Raw genomic sequence first — 12,906 nt, forward strand, 5'->3', positions numbered from 1 at the left:
GGAATAAAGGAGTTCCGCCACTACCTCTGCAGACAAAAGTTTACACTAGTGACAGATCACCAGCCCCTTGTGTCCATTTCAGTCCCAGGAAGGGAATTCCAGTGACGTCTGCTATCCGGTTACAACGTTGGGCACTGCTCCTAGGAGCCCACTTTCATGACATAGAGTTCAAGGGTACCAAACAACACAGTTGCCAGTAACAAATTTGGAAATACAAAGAGAAACAAGGAATGACCCGACATCGTCAAAAGTCTATGAAATCACCATGCAAGGATGGCCAGCTCATGGTAACCCTGCGTTTCCAGAGTTCTCAGTGAGACGAGACCAACTGTCGGTATGTCAAAGAACGCTGATGTGTGGATCCCATGTTGTGGTTCCCTTTAAACAGTGCACCAGAGCGTTAGAGTGAATGGGTTAGCTGAAGGACACCTGGGTACAGTCAAGATTAAGGCTGTCGCCTAGAGCTGCATGTGTTGGCAGGGAATAGATAAACATATTGAAGACCTGGCTCAAAGCTATTCCGGATGCAAAAAATTCAAAATGCATCCCCACAGGCACTGTTACACCAGTGGGAGTGGCTGTCATCACCATGACAAAGAGTACATATTGACTTTTCTGGGCCATTCGTGGACTCCATGTTTCTGATTACAAAATACTCTGCAGATGCTGGGGTCAAAGCAACACTCACAACACGCTGGAGGAACTCAGCAGGTCGGGCAGCATCCGTGGAAACGATGAGTCGATGTTTCGGGCCGGAACCCTTCGTCAGGACTGTAGAGGGAAGGGGCAGAGGCCCTATAAAGAAGGTTGGGGGAGGGTGGGAAGGAGAAGGCTGGTAGGTTCCAGTTGAAAAACCAGTAAGGGGAAAGACAAAGGGGTGGGGGAAGGGAGGCGGGGAGGTGATAGGCAGGAAAGGTGACGAAGGAATAGGGGAAAACACAATGGGTAGTAGATTGAGGTGGAACCATGAGGGAGGTGATAGGCAGCTGGGGGAGAGGGCGAAGTGAAATAGGGATAGAGGAAGGGAGGGGGAGGGAATTACTGGAAGTTGGATAATTCTATGTTCATACCAATGGGCTGGAGACTACATAGACAGTATATGAGGCGTTGCTCCTCCAACCTGAGTTTAGCCTCATCATGGCAGTAGAGGAGGCCATGTATGGACATATCCGAATGGGAATGGTAAGTAGAGTTGAAGTGGGTGGCAACCGGGAGATCCTGTCTGTTGTGGCGGTTAGAGTGGAGGTGCTCGACGAAGCAGTCCCCCAATCTGCGTCGGGTTTCTGATTGCTTTGAATGCTCACTCCAAGTGGCCAGAAATTATACCTATGAGATCAACCACTTCAGGAAAGACTGTCACCGCCCTTTTGAAAAAGTTAAAAGTGAGTAGTTGCATGTAAATCAGTAATTTATGCATAATATATACACAAATAAGAAATAAGTATAAGAAATAGGAGCAGGAATGGGCAATCTGGCCTGTTGAGCATGCTCCAGCATTCAATAATATTATGGCTGATCTGGCTGTGGGCTCAGCTCCACCGACCTGTTTTTTTCCCCATAATCCTTAAATCCCTCATTATACAAAAAGCTAAATGTGTCTTCAATATTTTTAATGGGGCAACCTCTCCAACTTCCCTGCTAGAGAATTCCATAGATTCACTACTCCCTGGGAAAATAAGTTTCTCCTTCTCTTCATCCTAAATCTATTCCCCTGAATCTTGAGGCTACGTCCTCTAGTTCTAGTCTCACTTACCAGGGTAGACAACTTTCCTGCCTCTATCTTATCTATTCCTATGTACTTATATAACCATATAACAATTACAGCATGGAAACAGGCCATCTCGGCCCTTCTAGTCCATGCCGAACTCTTACCCTATCCTAGTCCCACCAACTTGCACTCAGCCCATAACCCTCCATTCCTTTCCTGTCTATATATCTATCCAATTTAACTTTAAATGACAACATAGAACCTGTCTCAACCACTTCTGCTGGAAGTTTATTCCACACAGCTACCACTCTCTGAGTAAAGAAGTTCCCCTTCATGTTACCCCTAAACTTTTGTCCTCTAATTCTCAACCCATGTCCTCTTGTTTGAATCTTCCCCACCCTCAATGGAAAAAGTCTAACCATGTCAACTCTATCAATCCCCCTCATAATTTTAAACACTTCTATCAAGTCCCCCCTCAACCATCTACGCTCCAAAGAATAAAGACCTAACTTGTTCAACCTTCCTCTGTAACTTAGGAGATGAATCTCAGGCAACATTTTAGTAAACCTCTTCTGTACTCTCTCAATTTTATTGACATCTTTCCTATAATTCGGTGACCAGATCTGTACACAATACTCCAGATTTGGCCTTACCAATGCCTTATACAAATTCAACATCTATAAGATCTCCTTTAATTTTTCTGAATTCCAGTGAGTATACTCCCAGGCAACTCTGTCTCTTCTCATGAAAATACCAGATTGGTTATAGTCTACAGAAGAAAGTGCACTATGGATGTTACTGTGATTAAACACACCACTACCAAGGCAATGCAGAATCTATGGCTGACTGCAGAGGTTCATGCACTGCTTGGGGACTGGGATGCTATGTTCAGGACAGGGCAACAGGATGGACTCTAAAGACAGCGAGACTCACAACCTCCATGCCATCAGGAAGGCAAAACATGAGTACCTGCAGAAGGTCCACAGACACATTTGTGACACCAGGGATACGCAGCGCATGTGACAAGATAGACAAACCATAACCGATTTCAAGTCCACCCTACGTGTCAGCAACAGTGACGCCTCCTTCCTGCCAGGCTGAATGCTTTCTGTACCTGATTTGACCAAATGAATGATGTGACACCAAGGAAAGCCCCCTCTCTTCCTGAGGAACAGACACCCCATCTGGCACAGCCAAGGAGAGGATAACCCTAGCCAGGGTAAACCCACACAGAGCTGCAAGGCTGGACAATATACCTGGTCGGGTGCTGAGAGACTGTATTGCCCAGCTAATAGAGGTCTTAACGGACATCTTTAACACATCTTTGAAACAGTCCACTGTCCCTGAAGGCTTCAAGTCAGCCACTAACATCCAAGAGAGCAGCAATAACTGGTCTAAATGATTACTGCCCAGTGGCACTGCCTTCAACAATCATGAAGTGCTTTAAGCGGCTGTTAACCGATCCTATAAAATCCCACCTCCCAGCTACACTGGACAGTTTCCAGTTTGCCTACTGCTCAAGCCAGTCCACTGATGAATCCTTAGTTTCAGCCATCCGGTCCATCCTGTCCCACCTAGAAAACAATGCCTCATACGCCAGGATGTTGTTCGTCAACTTCAACTTGGTGTTTGACATGATCATCCCTCAGGCTGGTGGGTAAACCATCCACGCTGGGGCTCAATAGCCCCCTCTGTAACTGGATCTTGGACCTCTTGATGGAAAAACGCCAGTCAGTCCAGGTTGGTAGCAACATCTCAAGCTCCATCACACTGAGCTCAGTCCGCTGCTATTCACAATGCTAACTCGTGACTGCACTGCCAGGTTCAACTCAAACTGTATCATCAAGTTCGCTGATGATACTACAGCGGCTGGCCTCATCAGCAGCAATGATGAATCGCCATACAGAGAAGAGGAAGAGAGGCTTGTCAAATGGTGCAAGAACAACAACGTGAATATCATTGTGGACAAGGCAAAAAAGATGATGTGGACTTCAGGAAGGCACAAGTCGACCACTCTCCATTGCACATCAATACCTCTGCTGCGGAGAGAGTGAAGAGCACACATTTCCTTGGTGCGCACATATTAGATGACCTAACCTGGATCCAGAACACCTCCACACTAGTCAAGAACACTTTCTGAGGAGACTGAGGTGTGAAAGTCTTTAAGCCCCCATTCTAACAACTTTCTACAGGAGCACCATCGAGAGTGTGACCTGTCTGGTTGTGTCATTGTGTGTGGTGCGTAAGCTACAAGGTATCAGACTACAAGACCCGACAGAGGACAGTAAAAGCAGTTGAGAGGATAATCGTGGTCTCCATCCGCCCCCCCCCCCCCCCGCGCTCCATTTGTGACATTTGGGACCGCTGCAGACAAAGGGCCCAAAGTATTGTTGAGGAACCCTACCACCCATCCGACAATCCTTTTGGCCCACTATCATCAGGAAGGAAGTACAGGAGCATCAGGGCTAGGACTACCAGACTGGGTAACAGATTCTTCCCTCAGGCTGTGGGTCTAATGAATAGCCTGCCACCACCGTGGTCTTGTCACTAGGACACAGAGTTGTTTACCTACGCTGCATTTTACTTAATGCATTTGGAATTATATTTTATTAACTTATTTATAGTATAATATTTTGGTCTAGGTGCTGTGTGTGATATATGTTGTGTGGAAAGTTGTTTTGTTTGGTTGTATATATGTACAGTCAGGTGACAATAAACTTGAATATTAACTTGAACTGAAGCAGCTCTTCCTTTCTTTTAGTGAATCCTGCGGCACCACATACAGTACACTTAAAGAGAAAACCCATGGATATGTTACATGCATAATTAGCAACGTCTGAAGGATTCATACCTTAAACAAATTCTTATAATAACATCAACACTTCAGAAGATCATAAGACCAGGTAGTAGAAATAAAAAGGAGATCAAGAATACATAGGATCTACTTCTTGTTTCAGTTTGATAACTAGCTCATCCTCAATTTTGGCAGGGCTTCCATGCATTGGACTCCTGTTGCTGTGTTATGTACTTGGGTAACCTCATAGCATCCAAAATACATGCACTCTGCAACCCTTTTTTTTGCTTCTATATAGCTCTCAAGTGTCTACAGAGCATATATATCACTCAGAAAACAGTGAGTTGTCTCTTTTTTGGAATCTTCAGGCACAGATTCTGGAATTGTTGACGATGTTTAGCTTTGGAACTTTGATGGCAGCATCTTTGTCTATCCAGAGATCTTTCCTGGCATGCTGTTGTGATAAACATACTTTTTTCTCTCCATAACAAAGATAGCCACACTTGTATTCTGTAGGCATTTTACTCAGAAATTCCACAGTCTGCACAGGATTAATGAACATTTTAACACTCAGCTAACTGGCTCATTAGCTGCTCGAGAGCATTAAAGATTTGTGTTTTCCAGTGCTTTGTGATTGGTTGCTGGCTTTATTCTGAATTTGATGATGAAATAATAATCACAGCATTGTTAGGCTTTAAAGCTTTATTCCCATGTTATTTTTCAATGTAAGCCAACAGGGTTGATACTAACCCTAGTTCCCTAGGACAGAGACTACAAGAAGATCCAAAAGCACAGGAAATAAAAATGTTTATTGTTTCCATCAGTCCAGAATGATTTGTAGCCTGACTTCATCCCCAGATACATTTCATTTGCCAACAAGTTAACCCAACAGCTGACCATGGTAATGAAGCAAAGTTTAACAATGCCAGTATTGCCATCCCAACCATGAGTATTATCTCAAGAGGGAGGAGGAATATCTAATACTATCCAGGAAAAAGTCTTAAGGAATATAATTTAAAAGATTTCGTTTTATTTTTCATATGTTTACACTTCATCAGTGAAGTGTTCTTTTGGGTGGTAATTTTCTTGTATAATTTAAACAACAAAATTTATCAGAACTTTATGAGAGCAAAATTAAGAACTTCTAACCTTTATCACAGATCTTCTAAGGTGATGATGGAATCAAATTAGTAGACTAAAGGCTTAGAGTAACAATCCAGAAGCCCACATTCAAATCTCATCACTAGATTGTGTTGCAAATGTATCCAGTTCACTAATATCCTTTGGATAGGGAAACCTTCCAATCTTACCCTGATCAGCCTTCAATGTGACTCCAGGTCCACTCAATGTTTCTTTTTCTTAAATTGTCTTTGAAATGGCTTTGAAAGCCACTTAGGTGTTGGTGGCTCACAACCATCTTAATGGCAAGTGGAGATGACAAGCGGCAACAATGCCCAGATCCTAAAATAAACACAAATAAATAAAAAAAATAAGACTTCAGATGGCCAATCACACTTTCACATTTTAACGCATGAAAAACATGCATATGGAAGAGACACAGATCTAGCATACATACAAGACAGTGTACGCACTTCTGAGCTATGAAGTTGAAAAAGTCTTATCCACCAGAACTCAGTAAAATTGACAGAAAGATTTTCAGTAACATAGTTATCTATATTTCATCAACCCATCATTTAGTGTGACAGAAAAGTTACTTTGTGAAAATCTGAGCAAAAAACAGATCTGTGGAATGCTTTGCGTCAGAAGGCAATGGAGGCCAGTTCTCTGGATTCTTTCAAGAAAGAATTAGATAAAGCTCTTAAAGATAGCAGAGTCAAGGGATATGGGGAGAAGGCAGGAACAGGGTGTTGATTGTAGATGATCAGCCATGATCACAGTGAATGGCGGTGCTGGCTTGAAGGGCCGAATGGCCTGCTCCTGCACCTATTGTCTATTGTCTATTAACTTGTTGAGTGCACACCATTTGTCCTCTGCGAGGTATCTTGTTCCATGTTGTTTCTCCTTAGAGCAAGTTAATTGTGCACAATGACTAAAGCATAAACTATTAATTATTTCAAATGATTTAGCTCTGAAATGAGCTGACTGCAGAATTTCTGAGATGGCCAGACAGAAACAGGGTGGCCCTTGATCACCTGGGAAAGGGTTTTACAATAATGTTTAACTGATTCACTAATATCTATTGCTGCAATACTAAAATCACTTGGACTGAATGTGGCACTGCCAAGAGTCAACAGCTTAATCAATGCTTGCTCCAGACCAGTGCTCACTCAATGTCCATTGATCTGTGCAGGAACAGTACTTTCGGCATCAATGAGGTTTATGAATCACTGCCACAAGGTTCCCAGTCCAATCATGTAACATATTGACACAGTATAAAAGAGTTCCTTTTAGAGCCTATCCAATCTGACACTAAATTAACATGTACCATGGGGCTGGATTGACTATTTACTTGCTCTTCTGTGGTTCAGGCCACAAGAGCTTACAATGTCAAAAGCTTAGAATGTTCCTTGGGCGGTCATAATTTGAGCTTTTCAGATCTTGTTTGTCCTTTATCTAATTCATAAGGTGCAAGGAACTGACGAATAAAAATTTACTTTTGTTTCACTTTACAAATGTCAGTTTGGCTCAGCAATATTCTTGCTGCTGCTTCAGAATATTGAGTGTTTCTTTCTTTTTAATATCATATAAAAACATTAAATAAAACCAGGAAAAATAAGCTACATTTTTCATATACTGTATATACAACTGAAAAGATTGATTCAGTTTTAACTTCTCAATTTCTAATTACTTTTTGTACATGCACCCTTTTTGGCTGTCTAGTACAATATTGTTGTGAATGAACCAGGGACAATTGTAGGTGGACAGGGAATAAGTGGCCTGTGAAAGGAAGTCAGATTCACTTTACTGAAAGCTCAATTTGTAAACTCCTGAAACCATGAAGAGGCTTTGATCTGATTGACTAACTCTGCCTCTTTCCCTCAGTGCTGCCTGTTGAGTGCATCCAATATTTTCTGTTTTTGTTTCAGATTTCCATCATCTACAGTTTGGTGATTTATCACTAACTTTCGGAATTTTCTAAATGGTTGAAAAGACAGAGTTTCTGCCTGTATCTTCTCTAAAACATGCCATGCCAGTGGGCTCAGGACAAGCATAATAAAAGCATCTAGATACACTGGGAGTTCCAACTTTCTTGATCCATTGGATACCTCGTGCCCAGTCAGGAGAGATGTTCTGACCCCCAAGAAGGTGAACAATGGTTGTACCTCTGAAGACTAGGTAACTCATTAAAACTTATAGAATTGGACCATCTCATGCAAAGTATGTAGTGAGAGTAACAAGATTCAAGATTCAAAGATTCAAAGTACATCTATTATAGATAATGTATAAATTATACAACCATGTCATTTACTTGCTTACAGCTAACTACAAAGCAAGAAACCCAAAAGAAAACAATTTTTAAAAAAATATAAGACCAACATCTGATGCATAAGAGAAAGGGGGCAAAGAAAACACAAATCTTGCAAACAATTGAAGCGAACAACAACATTCTGAACCAAATGAGTCCTCAGATCTGAGCCCCGGAGCCCGGAATAGGCCCAAAGCCTTGCTTATCAGTTCATCATATTAGTGGGCACAGAGCACAGCTGCTGGGGCAGTCTTCATAGCCTCAACACCATGGCAAGAGAAGTGACCATCGAGGAAAACGAGCAAAATCGGATCTCACCTCAGATCCCGACACCCTGTCTTTGCAGCTTATCCGGGCCAGTGTTTAAACTGCCCAAACAATGGAACAGCAAGACGTGCTGGCGCCCTGGAGAGATGAATGAATATCACGGAGAGCGAATGAAGTCGGCTCTCACTCCAATCTGGGCCAACGTTTAAACAGGCTAAACAACAGATCGCACCTCACAATAAGTCTTCATAGTATTTCAATTTAAGTTTTTCTTGTGATGCTGCTGAAAGTATGGATTTTCAATTTTACCTGTGCAAATGGTAATAAACACAGACGTGACTGACTTTTCTGGGAACACAAGAAGCATGGCTGATTGCTGAAGTGTCGGGATGTACAGCTGGTTTGGAGTTGACAAAAATGTGAGACTTTGGTACTCAACACCACTCTTTTTAACTTCTTGTCAGAAAAACCCCAAACAGTCCCAGTTAGAAGCAACATCTCAAACTACATCATGCTGAGCACTGGTGACCCCAGGGTTGTGTGCTCAGCCTGCTGTTCACACTGCTCACAACTGCCCTGCTAGATCCTGCTCAATCCGCATCATCAAGTGCACTGAAGATACTCTAGTGGTTGGCAGTGTCAGCAATAATGATAAACCAGCATACAGAGAGGAGGCAGAGGGCTTTCTAAAATGGTGTGAGTGTCAAAACGGAATAGAGATGATTGTGGACTTCAGGAATGCTCAGATCAACCACCTTCCATTGCATGCCAATGGCTGTGCTGTGGAGAGAATGAAGGGCGCATGGCTCCTGGGTGTGCACTTAATGGACGACCTAACTGGGACCCGCACCTCCTTCTCATTAGTCAAGAAGGCACAACAGCTCTACGATTTCTGAGGAGATTGAGGCATGCAATGTTTCCCGCCCCCATTCCAACTACTTTCTACAGGAGCACCATCACGAGTGTCTTGTCTGGATGTATCATTGTGAAGTACAGGCGCTGCAAGGCATCAGATCGCAAGACCCTACAGCAGACAGTAAAAACTGCCAAGAGGATCACTGGCGCCTCTCTCTCCCCAATTTTGACGTTTACCAGGTGCATTGTAGACAAAGGGCCCAAAGCATTGGTGAGGTTCCTACCACCCATCCCACAATCTCTTTGAACCACTACCATCAGGAGGGAGGTATAGAAGCATCAAGACCAGGACTGCCAGTCTGGGTAACAGCTTCTTCCTTCAGGTTGAGAGACTAATGAATACCCTGCCACGACCGAGTTCTCATCACTAGGACAGCAAGCTGTTTATTGTTTACTGTAATGTTTCCTCTTTACTTGTGCTGTGCACTACATGCATTTTGAATTACATTTTATTAAGTTAATTGTGGCAATATTTTGTTTTATATCCTGTATATGATAGAAGTTTGTGGGTGCACTGTAGTCCAGAACTGCATTGTTTCATTTGGTTGCATATACATAGTCAGATGACAATAAGCTTGAGCTTTGCACACCACCATTTCTAAGTTCAGTTCACATGGAAACATAAATGTATTCAGTTATCCAATAATGTTGGACAGCTTCAGCCACGCCTAATTCCACATCACTTCATCTGCTGCTAGAACAGGGCTTTTTAGTTTGAATTCCTCCATCATTCTTAATTTACACCACACATTTTAATAGCAGTGACCTCAGTAATACCAGTCATATTGTAATTAAAAAGCTTTGTGGAAGACTTTTTTTTACCAATTTGAATTCATGCCTCTCTGCGCCTAAAATTTTGCTTCATGTAAGCTTTATAACAATGTCTCTTAAATCCTCCGTGTAGCTTTGTAGATGTCAAACCTAATTACTAATTCATCTTGTTTCAGTGAACTGGACATAACGAAACCACTTTATATTGCAGGATGCCTGCCAGAAGCCTGTAATTTTCACCTAGTCTTAAAAAAATCCGGAACCCAAATAATCTATATTTAATATACTACAGACTCTGAAATAATATATTTCATAACATAAATTCACTCTTAACAAGAACAAGTCATTGTTTGCTGGGGTAAGGGTTCATTTATAATACGTTTGTAATAAGGGGTACTGCTATAAACAGAGAGAAAACTCAATGGTAACATTGAGTCATGTTAACATTTTTAAAATGTAAAAAATGTAAATGTTAAAATGTAACATTTTTCGATCAAGAGACATTTTTTATCCACTGAATAAACAGATGAGGTGTTAAATGTACAAATGGATGACCTGCTTGCCAATGACTATCACAAGTTGAAAAGGAATATCAACAGCAACTTGCCTTTATATGGAGTTTTGAAAGTAGAAAATGTCTCAAGACATTTCACAGAAGTGTATACAAGTCAACATAATAAGTGAGAAAGTCTAGTAAAGGAGGTAAGATTTAAGAGGAATGTTGGAGGAGTGAGAAATGCTGAGGTTGAGGGGAAGAAATACCGAACGTGGGGTCTCAGTAGCAGAAGACAATGCTCAGCTGCCAATGATCAAAGGTATTGAGGAGGTCCACACTAGGGCTTAGCATTTGGTGGGATTCAGAATTAGTAAAGATTACAGAGATAGGTCCATGGAGGGATTTGACCATGACGATGAGGACTTTACATTAGAGTGGAGGGCATGCAGAAAACCACCTGTAGGGGCATAATGGAAGCATGAACCTTGCTGTAACTGCAGAGAAAATGGCAGATATTGGATTAGAGGCCAGCTTGGAAAGTGTAAGAATGGAGGATGCAATAGGTTGGCTGAAGATTTACTAATCAGTCTCAAGGTGGGAACGGCTATTAACAAAGGACATCTCTGTAGAACAGAAATGAGGAGAAATATCTTTAACCAGATGATGGTGAATCTGGGGAATTCATTGCCACAGATAGCTGTGGAGGTCAAGGCATTCAGTATATTTTATGCAGAGATTAATATGTTCTTGATTAGTAAGGGAGTCAAAATTTATGGGAAGAAGGCAGGAGAAAGGGGTTGAGAAGGATAATAACTCAGCCATGATGGTATGGTGGAGCAGATTCAATAGGCTGAATGGCCTAATTCTGCTCCCTATAGCTTACAGTCTTAAGGATAGCATTTCAAATGGAGAAGCAATGATTCATTGTCTGCACTCTCAAAAATCTGCCACACAGGCTGGAGAGTTGCAGCAGAATTATGCGAGCATATTTGAACTTCGAATGAAGATTAAATGCAGCTCATTTAAATTGAATAAGAAATATAACTCCTGTTTAACAATGCAATATAATCTTTAGACTTTTCGCCATCTATACAGCTGCAGACTAAATCAAGGCTGACAGACCTGCAGACCACAAGGAGAGCAGTGTACCTGTGCAGTACTCTCCTTCAAATTTGATGTTCATCTGTCTATCTTCTGAGGTGAACATTTTTGAAAAAAGGACTTGAGAGTTCTCCGGCCAACATTTATCCTTCAGCCAACATCATAACAAAGACAAATATTTAATTATTATCTTGCTGTTCTTTTTAAGATATTGCCATGTGAAACTTCTACCTGAAAGTGCACTAGAAGTTATAAACTGATTATGATAGCCTGTGATCAAGGGAGCGATAAATGATTTTATTTTTTCTTTGTTATGTAGATACCACTGCCATATCTTTTATCTATCTTTTCTGCCATATAGTACATGCGACTTATAGAATCTTTCATCAGTGAAGAAAGACATTTAACTTATTGAGTTCAACTTGCACATTTAAAATACTTATCACCAGTATTATCATGCAACCCAGAACATTAATCCATTTTATACAAATAACAGATGAAGATTTGAAATTTCCTGCGGAACTTCAAAACCTCAACTTTTCCAATCAGTCAGTCGTCAGTCAGTTTTGCCCTTGTGGTGACAGTGATAAACTCACTTCAAAATGCTTTGATACAAACTGAATTCCAAAGATGCTACAGAGACATGTTAAAGGCATTGTTCATCCCAGACATCTGCCCTTAATGATGTCTTCCTCACTTTTCACTTTTTATTCAAGTAACAAGTTTCAAAACAAAGAAAATCTCATTCCCCCTATTACTTATTCGAGCGTCTTGCATACTGCACCATTTCTTTGCAATTTGGAAGAAGAGCACTGACAGAGTATTCAAAAGGTTCCTTTTTAGAAAGGCTTTTCTCAATATGTGAGTCATATATTGATTGAAGCAGAGTTTGGTTCAATATATGATTAGAATTGATTATTTCTAAAAACAAGTAATATTTAACTATAGGACTATTATGACATTGTTCCTAACCCACAAACAAGGCTGCACAGCCTTTCTACTGCTTCAAAACCTCCTTTGATGTATTCCAGTTGGCATTATGGAAAGGATGCTGTGATGAGATACATCCCTGATTGTAAAAAGGCAAAAGCTGAAAAATCTGAGGAATGCCAGCTGTTTCTGTGCAGAAATACCAGCATTTACCTTTCCCTTTGTCGTCAGAAAGTTTAGGAGACTGGGACAAACAATGAAGTCTCAAAATTTCTGGCTGAGCTCTGTTGGCAATTTTCCAGCTGTGATCTGATGATGTACTCCACAAAAAAACTGACATATTGAACTCACTGGAGTTTACACTGGGGCATCTCCCCGCTGAACCTGTGAGAGAATCAACTCTGAGGGAGAAGAATAAGATAATTCAGATTTAATTGAATGACTTATTCTTTATATTTCATGTTTTCAGTGACTAATTTTCTTAACATCTAATATAT

Source organism: Mobula birostris, chromosome 9 (assembly GCF_030028105.1).
Source record: "Mobula birostris isolate sMobBir1 chromosome 9, sMobBir1.hap1, whole genome shotgun sequence".
In the NCBI taxonomy this organism is placed as follows: domain Eukaryota; kingdom Metazoa; phylum Chordata; class Chondrichthyes; order Myliobatiformes; family Myliobatidae; genus Mobula; species Mobula birostris.